The sequence below is a fragment of the Diospyros lotus genome, chromosome 6 (genome assembly GCF_014633365.1).
Source record: "Diospyros lotus cultivar Yz01 chromosome 6, ASM1463336v1, whole genome shotgun sequence".
In the NCBI taxonomy this organism is placed as follows: Eukaryota; Viridiplantae; Streptophyta; class Magnoliopsida; order Ericales; family Ebenaceae; genus Diospyros; species Diospyros lotus.
In genome coordinates this window covers 40,265,823-40,280,240 of record NC_068343.1, presented here as the reverse complement: position 1 = coordinate 40,280,240, position 14,418 = coordinate 40,265,823, and the positions used below count along the sequence as shown (strand labels likewise).

General features: G+C 38.8%; 1 non-coding gene across 1 annotated transcript; it reads right to left on the bottom strand.

Moving 5' to 3' along the window:
- Positions 1-5,026: 5,026 nt before the first annotated feature.
- LOC127805408 (small nucleolar RNA R71) lies at positions 5,027-5,131 on the bottom strand. The gene has a single exon (XR_008024138.1). It is a non-coding gene; the product is annotated as a small nucleolar RNA R71 (small nucleolar RNA).
- Between the last annotated feature and the right edge of the window lie 9,287 nt (positions 5,132-14,418).

Sequence of the window (14,418 nt, the reverse complement as noted above, 5' to 3'; positions counted from 1 at the left end):
ACAACTTTGATTCAATAAATGATATTTTCAAGTGTACAAATTTGATGAGGGCAATTCCAAATTTAGGGGAAAAAGGACATTTTGATACATTAAATTCACTCGAGAAAGTTCAAATTCTGATTTTCGAAAGTTTTAAAAATTTGAGTTTAGCCATGGGTCCATAGTTAAACACTTTAAAAAAAAAAACTCGAAAACTTTGGTTCAATAAGCGATATTTTCAAGTGCTCAAATTTGATGACGGCGATTCCAAATTTAGGGGAAAGACGACATTTTGATACATTAAATTCACTCGAGAAAGTTCAAATTCTGATTTTCGGATGTTTTGAAAATTTGAGTTTTAGCCATGGGTCCATAGTTGAACACTTTTAAATAAAAAAGAGACAACTTTGATTCAATAAACGATATTTTCAAGTGTACAAATTTGATGAGGGCGATTCCAAATTTAGTGGAAAAAGGACATTTTGATACAATAAATTCACTCGAGAAAGTTCAAATTCTCATTTTCGAAAGTTTTAAAAATTTGAGTTTTAGCCATGGGTCCATAGTTGACCACTTTAAATAAAAAAGAGACAACTTTGGTTCAATAAACGATATTTTCAAGTGTTCAAATTTGATGAGGGCGACTCCAAATTTAGGGGAAAGACGACATTTTGATACATTAAATTCACTCGAGAAAGTTCAATTTCTGATTTTCGAAAGTTTTTGAAATTTGAGTTGAGCCATGGGTCCATAGTTGAACACTTTAAAAAAAAAAAAGCCAAAACTTTGGTTCAATAAACGATATTTTCAAGTGTTCAAATTTGATGATGGCGATTCCAAATTTAGGGGAAAGACGACATTTTGATACATTAAATTCACTCGAGAAAGTTCAATTTCTGATTTTCGAAAGTTTTTGAAAATTTGAGTTTTAGCCATGGGTCCGTAGTTGAACACTTTAAATAAAAATGAGAAAACTTTGGTTCAATAAACGATATTTTCAAGTGTTCAAATTTGATGAGGGCGATTGCAAATTTAGGGGAAAAATGACTTTTTGATACATTAAATTCACTCGAGAAAGTTCAAATTCTGATTTTCGAAAGTTTTAAAAATTTGAGTTTAGCCATGGGTCCATAGTTGAACACTTTAAAAAAAAAAAAGCCAAAACTTTGGTTCAATAAACGATATTTTCAAGTGTTCAAATTTGATGATGGCGATTCCAAATTTAGGGGAAAGACGACATTTTGATACATTAAATTCACTCGAGAAAGTTCAATTTCTGATTTTCGAAAGTTTTTTAAAATTTGAGTTTTAGCCATGGGTCCGTAGTTGAACACTTTAAATAAAAAAGAGACGACTTTGGTTCAATAAACGATATTTTCAAATGTTCAAATTTGATGAGGGCGACTCCAAATTTAGGGGAAAGACGACATTTTGATACATTAAATTCACTCGAGAAAGTTCAAATTCTGATTTCCGAAAGTTTTAAAAATTTGAGATTTAGCCATGCGTCCATAGTTGAACACTTTAAATAAAAATGAGAAAACTTTGGTTCAATAAACGATATTTTCAAGTGTTCAAATTTGATGAGGGCGACTCCAAATTTAGGGGAAAGACGACATTTTGATACAATAAATTCACTTGAGAAAGTTCAAATTCTGATTTTTGAAAGTTTTGAAAATTTGAGTTTTAGCCATGGGTCCATAGTTGAAGACTTTAAATAAAAAAGAGACAACTTTGATTCAATAAATGATATTTTCAAGTGTCCAAATTTGATGAGGGTGATAGCATGCATATTTATACCATATTTTGGCATTTCACCTCATTCTTATTAGGCCATTTGAAGCAATTTTTGCTGATATTTCATTGTTTCTATTTTATTATGCTTCAAATTGTCCTTACACTATTTTCTATCTTACCTCTACTCTATGGATTCAGGCTTTAGGGAATATTGGATGGGCTAGAGAAGTGGCTCAACTAAAGGAGCTTGGGCCTACTAAAGGAGCTTGGGCCTACTTTAAAGGAGCTTGGGCCTACTAAAGGAGCTTGGGCCTACTAAAGGAGCTTGGGCCTACTTTAAAGGAGCTTGGGCCTACTAAAGGAGCTTGGGCCTACTTTCAAGGAGCTTGGGCCTACTTTCAAGGAGCTTGGGCCTACTTTCAAGGAGCTTGGGCCTACAATCAAGGAGCAGACTTGGGCTCACTTGTTTTCTGTTGGGCTAGGTCCAACCCTAGCCTCCCTAGCCTTTCCTTTCTTGGCCATGTATTTAAGGCCTCTTAGCATTAATTTTCAGAACATGATCATATAGATAGAGAGGAGAAAATAGAGAGGATTCTGCCCGTTTTTGTTGTTGTAGCACTTTCCTATTTTTTTTACATCTTTTGTTCCATTTTGTTTTCCTTTCTGTAATGATAGGCTAGAGCATTTGTAACCGGTTGTGTGTCTTGAATCCATGTGGAATTTGAGTCCCAGATGAGCTGCAAGAATCTGGTTTGTTGTTTGTTTCTTATTCATTTCTATTTGGCTTAGTTTGAGCAGATTTGTGAATGCATGGAGTTCATGGCAGGTTTGTGTGAATTTGCATGGTTTCATATTCTGTTAAGTGCTTAAGAGAACAGAATGTTATAGCCGGTTGGTATAACATCTCGGAAATGAATATTATGTGCTTGAACGGTTGTTCTTGCATAGGTCCGGATAGGTTGAATAGAGAGTGAATGGTTGCATTTTGTTTACAAGAGATTTCTGTATCCATTTTGTTGTTCCAATCATTCTAATCCTTGGACGGTTGTTGGGGATACTTTGAGTTTGTTTTCCGGAGATCAAAGCATCTAGCAAACCAAGATATATAGAGTGGACAAGGAAGATTTCACATAGGAGACAAATACACAGCCGGTTGCACTCCTCTTATTGATTTTTCATCCATCTTCATCTTTCTGTTTTGCCAATTAGTTTTCTGTCAAAACAACCCCCCCTAAACAAACTGTTATTGGTATTGGTTCTCTTTGTTGGTAGAAGAAGGTGAGGCTCCTTGTGAGAGATGACCTAGGGTGCACTTTGCTGCAAACTAGAGAAGAGATTCATAGATCTCTAATTCTGGAGCGGTTCGACAATCGCTGGCCAGAATTTTGGCGCCGTTGCCGGGGAGCCAAGTTTTTCTTCTAAAAACATAGAGGACCGACCCTATTTTATGTTTGTTTTGTTTTCTTGTTTGAGTGTTTTTGTTTGTTTTGTGTTCTTGGTGAAAAGGCTATCAGTTGTTGAGAAGGTTATCAGTTTTGTGTTCTTGGTGAAAAGCTATTATGTTCTTGAGATAAACTGATAGCAAGCAGCAACAGAAAAGCCTTATTTGCCTTTTCGATCTTCTTTTTGTTTGTGTGTATTTTCCTTTTATGTTTTCTCATTTTTGGAATCATTTTTGAACCAAGAAGTGGCTGTTGGAGAGGGCTGCACGACCTGATCTTCTGAAAAAGCAACCCTGCAGCCCTGCAGCAACTGAAAAAGCACAAAACACCTGCAGTCCTTCTCTGATTTTCAGTAGCACACCTGTAGTCCTTCTCTGATCTTCATGTGCTCTGATAGGCACTGAAAAGCAAGCTTACACAGCAAGGGGAGACAACCCTGCAGCAGATCAGGAGCATAACCATTTTTAGCATGCTCTGAATCCCACTTTTCTGCCTCTGACAGCAGATCACCTAACCAAGAGGATATTCCATTTTTCTTTCTCACATTTTTCTTTTATTTTCTCTTTTAACACTCCATTCAATGTTGTATTTACCTTCCACACTAATCTCCCTTTTCGTTTGGCAGATAGGCATCAGCAGCTGCAACCAAAAGAAAGCAACCAGCAGCAGCCTTCCATTCAGCAGCGGTTTTGACCATCCCCATAACAGATAGCATTATTTAAGGATTGAGCTCGAGATACCGGTGCTATCCTCTTCCTTTCTCATCCTTACTTGATGTTCTTTCATGTCCATATGCATCCCTTGATGTTTTCTTGCATTTAGAGTGGTCTTTGAGGCAAAATAGGAGCTGATTTGATAAAAAAACGATTTTGACGGTTACTGTTCACAAATTTTCACTTGCTCCGATTGAGCTGATTTTTGGTGTCCAAAGAAATGGGGTGTGGGGATAAAGAGTCACTGCTTTGCAGTGAGGAGACCCTTTTTTGGCCAAATTCCAACGTTTAGACCACTTTTTGGGCCATTTTGTGTTTCTTAGTGGCTAATTTGGTGTGGTTTTTAGTGTTTTTAGGTCCCTCAGTGTTTTTGTGTTGAAATTTTGTGAAAAATTGCATAAAAAAATCATCTAAGGGCTTATTGTTTGACCTGTTTTTGTGTTTGTGTGTTTTTTGTTTTTGCTTGTGTGTTTTTTTTGTTTGTGTTTCTGTGTTCTTGGTATGCATAGGCCATTTTGTGTGTTGTTTTTGTGCTGATCTCTAGTGCATGACCAGGTCATCTAAGAAAACATTACTTGACTTGGATCTTGAATTAGAGAACACTCTTAGAAGGCAAGCTAGAGAGCTTAAGTCTCGGGATAGGATTGACCCTAATAGTGCTTCTAATACTTCATCCGAACCTATTCCAGCATTCATCAATATGGCAGATAATGGTAATGGAAATAATGGTAATGGAAATCATGGAAATAATGGAAATAATGGTAATGGAAATAATGCAAATCATGGTCATTTGGATGGTAGAACCATTAGAGAGCTGGCTGCACCTGATGTGCATTACCAGCCCCTATGTATTCAATACCCACAGTTGGATGCTAACTTTGAACTCAAATCTGGACTAATCCACTTGTTGCCCAAGTTTCATGGTCTTGCAGGAGAGGATCCACACAAGCATCTGAAAGAATTTCATGTGGTTTGCTCAACCATGCGGCCACAAGGAGTAGATGAAGAGCAGATCAAGCTGAGAGCCTTCCCATTCTCACTTGATGGATCAGCCAAAGATTGGCTCTATTACCTGCCACCAGCTGCTATCACCAGCTGGGATGGATTGAAAAGGATCTTCCTGGAAAAATTCTTTCCAGCCTCCAGAACAGCATCAATAAGGAAGGAAATTTGTGGTATAAGGCAGATGAGTGGTGAGACTCTACATGAGTATTGGGAGAGGTTCAAGAAGTTGTGTTCCAGCTGCCCTCACCATCAGATAAGTGACCAACTCCTAATTCAATATCTCTATGAAGGTCTAATCCCCATGGACAGGTACTTGGTAGATGCTGCAAGTGGAGGAGCCTTGGCAGAGAAGACCCCAGCAGCTGCACAAGAGCTGATATCAAAGATGGCACAAAATGCCTAGCAGTTTGGCACCAGAATTAACACTCCTACAAAAGCCATAAATGAAGTCAATGTGGCTGCCACTATGGACCAGCAAAGGATGGAAAACAAGCTTGAGGAATTGGCTTCCATGGTCAGGCAGTTGGCATTAGAGAGAAAGCAACCCCAGCAGCAGCTTTGTGGCATTTGCTCCTTGCCATCCCATACAACAGACCAATGCCCACAGTTGCAAGAAAATAATGAGACATGTGCAGGCATTTTTCCTGGAAGACCATTCCAGCACCAGCCTTCCAATAGGTATGACCCATACTCAGCCACCTACAATCCAGGTTGGAGAGACCATCCGAACCTCAGATATGGCAGCCCTTCCAATCAACATGTGCACCAGCAGCCATACCACCAGAATCAACCATTTCAGTAGAGGTTCCATCCTTCAATTTCAAGCAACCATGCTCCACCACCAAGGCAGAACCAAGCCATGCAGCAAGCACCACCATTACCCAAGTCAGAACCTACCTTGGATGATCTTGTCAAGCAACTAGCAGCCAACACACTCCAATTCCAACAGAAAACAGAAACCACAATTCAAAATTTGGAGACCCAAATAGGCCAGCTAGCCACAAACATCAATGAGTTAAGGAGTCAAGGTTCGGGGCAGCTTCCTTCACAACCAGTTGCCAATCCAAGGGGTAATGTTAGTGCCATCATGCTTCGAAGTGGGAAAGAAGTGATCATCCCAACCCCTCCACCATCATCAAACATGGAGCAACATGTAGAGGAGCAGAATGTAGAGGGTAGCAAAGAGCAGCAACCCCCCTCAGTCCAAGAAGCCAAGCAACCAAACTCCAGCTATCAAGAACAAGGAGAGTCTTCCAACATCCAGCCCCTACCATTCCCACATCGAGCAACACAAAACAAGAAAAGAGCAGAGGCCGAAGTGGATAAAGAGATTCTGGAAACATTCCAGAAAGTTGAAGTCAACATCCCCCTCCTTGAAGCCATTAGACAGATCCCCAAGTATGCAAAATTTCTCAAGGATTTGTGTACTCACAAGAGGAAGCTTATGGGGAATGAGAAGATCAACCTTGGGAGAAATGTCTCTGCCCTTATCCAACCTGCCATGCCAGCAAAGTGTAAAGATCTAGGGATGTTCTCCATTCCTTGTACTATAGGAGACATGCAATTTAGCAATGCTTTACTAGATTTAGGTGCATCCATTAATGTCATGCCTAACTCTATTTATGCTTCATTGCAGTGTGGTCCTTTGAAGCCAACAGGAGTGGTTGTCCAACTAGCCAATAGAAGTACTGCACACCCCACTGGAGTCCTAGAAGATGTGCTGGTTAAGGTTAAGGATTTAATCTTTCCAGCAGATTTTTATGTTTTGAATATGGAAGATAACAGCACACTTGAGCATGCACCCTTGATCCTAGGGAGACCATTCTTAAAAACTGCTAGAACTATTATCAATGTGCATGAGGGTACACTTTCCATGGAATTTGCTGGTAACACAATTAACTTCAAGATACTTGATGCCATGAAATTCCCTGCTGAGGATCATTCCACTTTTCAAGTAAATAGAGTTGACCTGTTAGTGAATGAAGCATGTTCTGAGTCTTCTGATTTAATTGATAAATTCCCCACTGTGCATGAGTTCCCAGATACGATTAATTGCACTAATTGTAGTGATGGAGAGAGTCAATGTGCTGCATGCTTAGAGATTGCTGAATTTTTGCATAGGCATGAGTCTGATTTTGATGCTAACATTTCCCAAGTGGAAGATAGTGCTGCCAACCTTGTTGAGCAGGTTGATAGTGCCTTGGAGTTAGAGTTCCAGTCAAATAGATCAACCCCCTCTTTGCAGCAGCCACCCACCATTCAGTGCAAGCCTTTGCCTCAGCACCTCAAGTATGCATTCTTGAAGAAAGATGAGAAGCTGCCAGTCATCATTGCAAACAACTTGCAGCCTGACCAAGAGAGAAAGTTGCTGGATGTGCTGAAAAATAATAAGAAAGCAATTGGGTGGACTTTAGCGGACATAACTGGAATCAGCCCATCTGTTTGCATGCACCGTATCTTATTGGAGGAAGGAGCAAAACCAGCAAGGCAGCCTCAAAGAAGACTTAACCCAACCATCCTTGATGTGGTAAAACAGGAGGTAAGTAAATTACTTGCAGCCGGTATTATTTACCCTATTTCTGATAGCAAGTGGGTGAGTCCCGTGCAGGTTGTTCCAAAAAACACGGGCATCACGGTGGTCCCAAATGAGCACAATGAGCTCATCCCCATGAGAGTGCAGAACAGTTGGAGAGTCTGCATTGATTATAGAAAGCTGAACCAAGCAACCAGAAAAGATCATTTCCCCCTTCCATTCATTGATCAGATGTTGGAGAGGTTGGCTGGTAAGTCACACTATTGTTTCCTTGACGGTTTTTCTGGATACTTTCAGATTTGCATAGCCCCAGAGGATCAAGAGAAGACCACCTTCACCTGCCCCTTTGGCACATTCGCTTATAGAAGAATGCCTTTCGGTCTATGTAATGCTCCAGGTACCTTTCAGCGATGCATGGTAAGTATATTTTCAGATTTTCTAGAGCATTGCATGGAAGTATTCATGGATGATTTTTCAGTTTATGGTACTTCTTTTGATGATTGCTTGGTTAGCTTGGGTAGAGTCCTAGAGAGATGCATTGAAAAGAACCTTGTTTTAAATTTCGAAAAATGTCATTTCATGGTAGAACAAGGAATTGTTTTAGGGCATGTTCTATCTAAGAAGGGTATAGAAGTGGATCGGTCTAAGGTTGATGTTATTGCTTCATTGCCTTACCCCACCTCTGTGAAGGAGGTGCGTTCTTTCCTTGGCCATGCAGGATTTTACAGGAGGTTCATCAAGGATTTCAGCAAGATTGCACTTCCACTTTCCCACCTTCTCCAGAAAGAAGTGACCTTCCACTTTGATGAGCAGTGCAAGCGAGCATTCGAGGAACTGAAGAGTCGATTGATTTCTCCACCCATCATACAGCCACCCGACTGGGAGTTACCTTTCGAGCTGATGTGCGACGCCTCCAACTTTGCAGTGGGTGCCGTCCTTTCACAGCGTGTGGAGAAGAAGTCACATGTCATTGCCTATGCCTCGCGCACCTTGGATGCTGCTCAAGCAAACTACACCACGATTGAGAAGGAGCTTTTAGCTATTGTGTTTGCTTTAGATAAATTTCGCTCCTATCTTCTGGGTTCTAATGTTGTCGTGTTTTCTGACCATGCAGCCTTGAAATACCTATTGAAGAAGCCCGATGCTAAGCCCCGGTTGATACGATGGATGCTCCTACTCCAGGAGTTCAATGTGGAGATAAAAGACAAGAGTGGGGCCGAGAACCTAGTAGCTGATCATTTGAGCAGGGTCCCTCCTTCTTCAGATTCCACAGTCATGGACTCCCAGCCTATCAGGGATGATTTCCCAGATGAGTTATTATACCACATTCATGGTGTTGAGCCCTGGTATGCTGATTTAGTAAATTATTTAGTTGCTTCTGAATTACCTGCATATTTTAAGAAGGAACAGCTAAATAAATTTAAGAGTCAGGCTCGGTATTATGTGTGGGATGATCCCTATCTGTGGCGCATGTGTAGTGACCAGGTCATTAGGAGATGTGTTCCTAACCATGAGTTTGCATCTGTCTTAAATTTTTGTCACACACTTGCATGTGGTGGTCACTTTGGTCCCCAACGTACAGCTAGGAAAGTCCTAGATTCTGGATTATATTGGCCTTCTCTCTTTAAGGATTCATATGAGTTCTGTAAGAATTGCACACGTTGCCAACACACAGGCACTATATCACGTAGGAATGAAATGCCTCAACAACCCTTATTGTTTTGTGAAATCTTTGATGTTTGGGGCATTGACTTCATGGGTCCATTTCCTGTGTCATTTGGTTATTTGTACATTCTGTTAGCTGTGGATTATGTTTCTAAGTGGGTGGAAGCTAAAGCCACCAGGACTGATGATGCTTCTGTGGTTGCAGATTTTGTTCGTTCTAACATCTTTTGTAGGTTTGGCATACCCAGGGCCATCATCAGTGACCAAGGATCCCAGTTTTGCAATAGAAAGATGGACACCCTACTTCGTAAGTATGGGGTAATACACAAAGTGGCGACTCCTTATCATCCACAGACTAATGGGCAAGCTGAAGTCTCAAATAGGGAAATCAAGCAGATTTTGGAGAAGACTGTCCAGCCCAATAGGAAAGACTGGAGCAAGAGATTAGAAGATGCGTTATGGGCCTACCGCACTGCCTACAAAACCCCCATCTGCATGTCCCCCTACAGGTTGGTTTTTGGAAAGGCGTGTCACTTGCCGGTGGAGGTGGAGCATAAGGCATATTGGGCGGTGAAGCAATGCAATATGGACATCGGTCAAGCGGGATCCCAAAGAAAGCTCCAACTTCAAGAGCTTGAGGAGATTAGGATGGACGCATATGAGAACTCACGCATCTACAAGGAGAAGACTAAGGCTGTGCATGACAAGCTTATTGTGAGGAAGACATTCGAAGTTGGCCAGAAAGTTCTGCTATACAATTCCCGTCTCAAGTTGATGCCCGGTAAGTTACGTTCTCGTTGGACTGGTCCTTTCATAGTTATTCATGTTTTTCCCTTTGGTGCAGTTGCAATCAAGGACGAGTCCAATGCAAAGCAATTCACAGTAAACGGGCAGCGGCTTAAGCCATTCTACGAGAACTTTCAGGAGCATATTGTGGAGGAGCTGCATCTCCTCAACGCCACCTACATTTGATACATCAGGCTGTTTCTCTCTCCCTAGTATTTTACATTTACTTGTCTTATTCTTGATTGGAATTGCATGTTTACATTGAGGGCAATGTAAAGTCTAAGTGTGGGGGGAGGCAGCATTCTTATTTTGGCAACATTTTGTTTATCTTTTCATATTTCTTTTTCCTTGGGTTTAGTTGAGTTTGTTTTGCGTGGAAATGCAAGTTAAGCAATTAAGTCTAAAAGAACCCATCATGATTAGAACTTCGATCTTATCTTCCTTAATTTCGAGTGACTTGGCAATGAGTTTAATTTGATAGATTGATTGGGTAGTCTACAGCCGTGAGGATTTTGAGCCTATTGTCTTTCTTGTGTGTGCATTCACCTATCATGATTTCCACTCTAGAACTTGTTTTGATTCTTGGTTGAGGCTATATTTGTTCATGCATGACTCAAACATGATTAAGGCATTCTTTCTTGTCCCCATTTAGCCATTTTGTTATACGAAAGAAAAAAAAAAAAAAAAAAAAAATTCAATCAATCAATCCCTTTCGTTTGCCACTTAGAGCCATCATTTTTACCCTTCATTTTCATACACCTTTTTGGACCTTCCAACCTTAGGAAGAGGAATATTAAGTGCATTCTAGTGAGAGAGATTGAATTCATCAAGCAAGTCATAAGGCCAAAGGCCATTTGCATCCATGAAAAAGAAAAAGAAAAGCAAGAAAAGGATAGAATGGTGAGAAGGAAAACGCACTCACCTCTTTCAAAAAAAAAAAAAAAAAAAAAAAATTTATGAGAAAAAGAAGAAAGCAAAGTTGAGACAGAGCGTAAAACGCACTCAACCGAATAAAGATGCAATGTTCTTCATAACGCTTGGAAATTCTATCTCTTGATCTTAGAGTTGCATGAAATGTTTTCTCGACCTAAGGCATGTTTTCCTTCATTGTTGTCTTTCCATTTCTTTCTTCCCCACATTACAACCCTGAATAAGTCCTTTTGATTTGTGGCATGCATTTGACATGGATAGTGGAGATTGAGAAGATAAACAAGCTTATGGTAGTGGAATTGTGATTGGGTGAATTTGAGCGAAACAGTCACCACCACCTCTTGAGAGATTTTTGAGCATACACTTGCCCTGTGAGAGGCTTCCACTTTTGATTTGTCTTATTGGATGAATTGCCATGTCACTTGTTTTCTTGGAAGTAGAGGAAAGATGATCTTTGAATGATGAATTCTTGAAGACTTACCTACCTTGCATCTAATTTGTATTTTTCCACATTTCTATTCTTGAGTCATAGAGTCTAGTGTTTTGCCCAGGAGTGCAAAAGTCTAAGTATGGGGGAATTGATAGCATGCATATTTATACCATATTTTGGCATTTCACCTCATTCTTATTAGGCCATTTGAAGCAATTTTTGCTGATATTTCATTGTTTCTATTTTATTATGCTTCAAATTGTCCTTACACTATTTTCTATCTTACCTCTACTCTATGGATCCAGGCTTTAGGGAATATTGGATGGGCTAGAGAAGTGGCTCAACTAAAGGAGCTTGGGCCTACTAAAGGAGCTTGGGCCTACTTTAAAGGAGCTTGGGCCTACTAAAGGAGCTTGGGCCTACTAAAGGAGCTTGGGCCTACTTTAAAGGAGCTTGGGCCTACTAAAGGAGCTTGGGCCTACTAAAGGAGCTTGGGCCTACTTTCAAGGAGCTTGGGCCTACTTTCAAGGAGCTTGGGCCTACTTTCAAGGAGCTTGGGCCTACAATCAAGGAGCAGACTTGGGCTCACTTGTTTTCTGTTGGGCTAGGTCCAACCCTAGCCTCCCTAGCCTTTCCTTTCTTGGCCATGTATTTAAGGCCTCTTAGCATTAATTTTCAGAACATGATCATATAGATAGAGAGGAGAAAATAGAGAGGATTCTGCCCGTTTTTGTTGTTGTAGCACTTTCCTATTTTTTTTACATCTTTTGTTCCATTTTGTTTTCCTTTCTGTAATGATAGGCTAGAGCATTTGTAACCGGTTGTGTGTCTTGAATCCATGTGGAATTTGAGTCCCGGATGAGCTGCAAGAATCTGGTTTGTTGTTTGTTTCTTATTCATTTCTATTTGGCTTAGTTTGAGCAGATTTGTGAATGCATGGAGTTCATGGCAGGTTTGTGTGAATTTGCATGGTTTCATATTCTGTTAAGTGCTTAAGAGAACAGAATGTTATAGCCGGTTGGTATAACATCTCGGAAATGAATATTATGTGCTTGAACGGTTGTTCTTGCATAGGTCCGGATAGGTTGAATAGAGAGTGAATGGTTGCATTTTGTTTACAAGAGATTTCTGTATCCATTTTGTTGTTCCAATCATTCTAATCCTTGGACGGTTGTTGGGGATACTTTGAGTTTGTTTTCCGGAGATCAAAGCATCTAGCAAACCAAGATATATAGAGTGGACAAGGAAGATTTCACATAGGAGACAAATACACAGCCGGTTGCACTCCTCTTATTGATTTTTCATCCATCTTCATCTTTCTGTTTTGCCAATTAGTTTTCTGTCAAAACAACCCCCCCCAAAACAAACTGTTATTGGTATTGGTTCTCTTTGTTGGTAGAAGAAGGTGAGGCTCCTTGTGAGAGATGACCTAGGGTGCACTTTGCTGCAAACTAGAGAAGAGATGCAAACATAGATCTCTAATTTGGAGTGGTTCGATAGCCGGCCATAACTCTCATACATGGCATGAAAGCTCTAAGTTAGGCTTATGCTCCAATCCAAACCTAGTGATTTCTCAATAATTAATACACAGTCATACTGAAATTTAATTAATGTCACTCATTTTAGCGCAGCTTTATTTGGGAATCATTGGCTTTGGATACTGTCCTTGCCTTAACCTAAGATTAAATTTAGTTACTCATCTTTATTTGAAAGTTAATTGACAGGAATTTAAATGGCGTAATTTAATAACAGAATTTAAATGACAAGAATTAAAATAATAGAAACTAACCGTCCATTGTGGATAATTAAAAGACAAGAATTAAAATTGCAGAAATTTAAAGGTATAAATTAACTGGCCATTTAGGCGATGAATAATAAGTAACAATAAATGACATAAGAATTTAAAAGAAGAAAGAAAGAAAGTAAGATCACAAAGAAAATAAATAGAGAAATAAGAAAGAACAAAGCAATTCTCAAAGAGAGAATTAAGAAAATAACTAAATTTTGATTCAAGAATAATATTTATCTTACAAATACAATCAAGTGAGCTATTTATAGCTCACAAGATGCAATACAAACCACATAATTTCAATTATTCAACTAAACATAATTATATCTAATGGGCACTCACACACTTAAGTTAAATGGATTTTAGCTATAATACACACCTAATATTAAATGGGATTTTAGCTAAATACACACTAATAAATCACTCTTAAGTTAAATGGATTTTAGCTATAATGCACACCTAATAGTTAAATGGATTTTAGCTAAAAAACACACCTAATAAAGCACTCACAAAAAAATATTTAAAAATAAATTTTCTACAATTAGGTTTTTTTATCTTCATTAGGATTAAAAATAATGCTTGGGTCTTCTCCAAATGATATCTTCTATGGGTTGCTTAAGTTGGGCCTTAATTCTTCATGGACTTTAATTCTTCATTTTTCAATCCAATTTAAGTCTCAAGCCCACTTCTTCATGCCTACAAGCAAACAATTAAGTGTTATTAAATTATATATTATGTATATATTTTATATGATATATTATATGGTATATTATATACTTATATATTATATAAATGCTCCATGCATGCACTCCATTGAGTATATGTATTATGTTATAATATATATTATATTTACATGTTTATTATAATATATTATATTATATTATATATATATATTACACATAACTATTCAATTAAACCAAATTGAAATCAAAACGGGGGTTATAATTATAACAAAAGTTTACAAAATTAACCACTAATCATGACGTAGTTCAATGATCTACATCATGAGTTTTGTTTCGGAGGTTCAATGGGATTTTTCCTAAGAAACTTTCGTTTGCAATCAGAATACACAACTACAAAAAAACTGGCATTTAGCTGCGATTTTTTTTTGCATTTAGTGGCGATTTGAAAAACTATCGCTAAATCAGTCATCGCGGAGCATTTAGCGACGATTTTGACCAACCATTGGAATAACCGCCGCAAATCATATTTTTTGTGGCGGTTTTTTAAAACCGCCACAAAATTAGTGATTTAGCGGCGATTTATAAAATATATAGCGGCAGTTTTTCAACCGCGTGAAAATTATAAAAAAAATTAAAATTTTTAATTTTAGCGACGATTTTTCAACCGTCGCAAAAATTAAAAAAAAATTAAAAATTTTTTATTTTAACAGCGGTTTCTAAAACTGC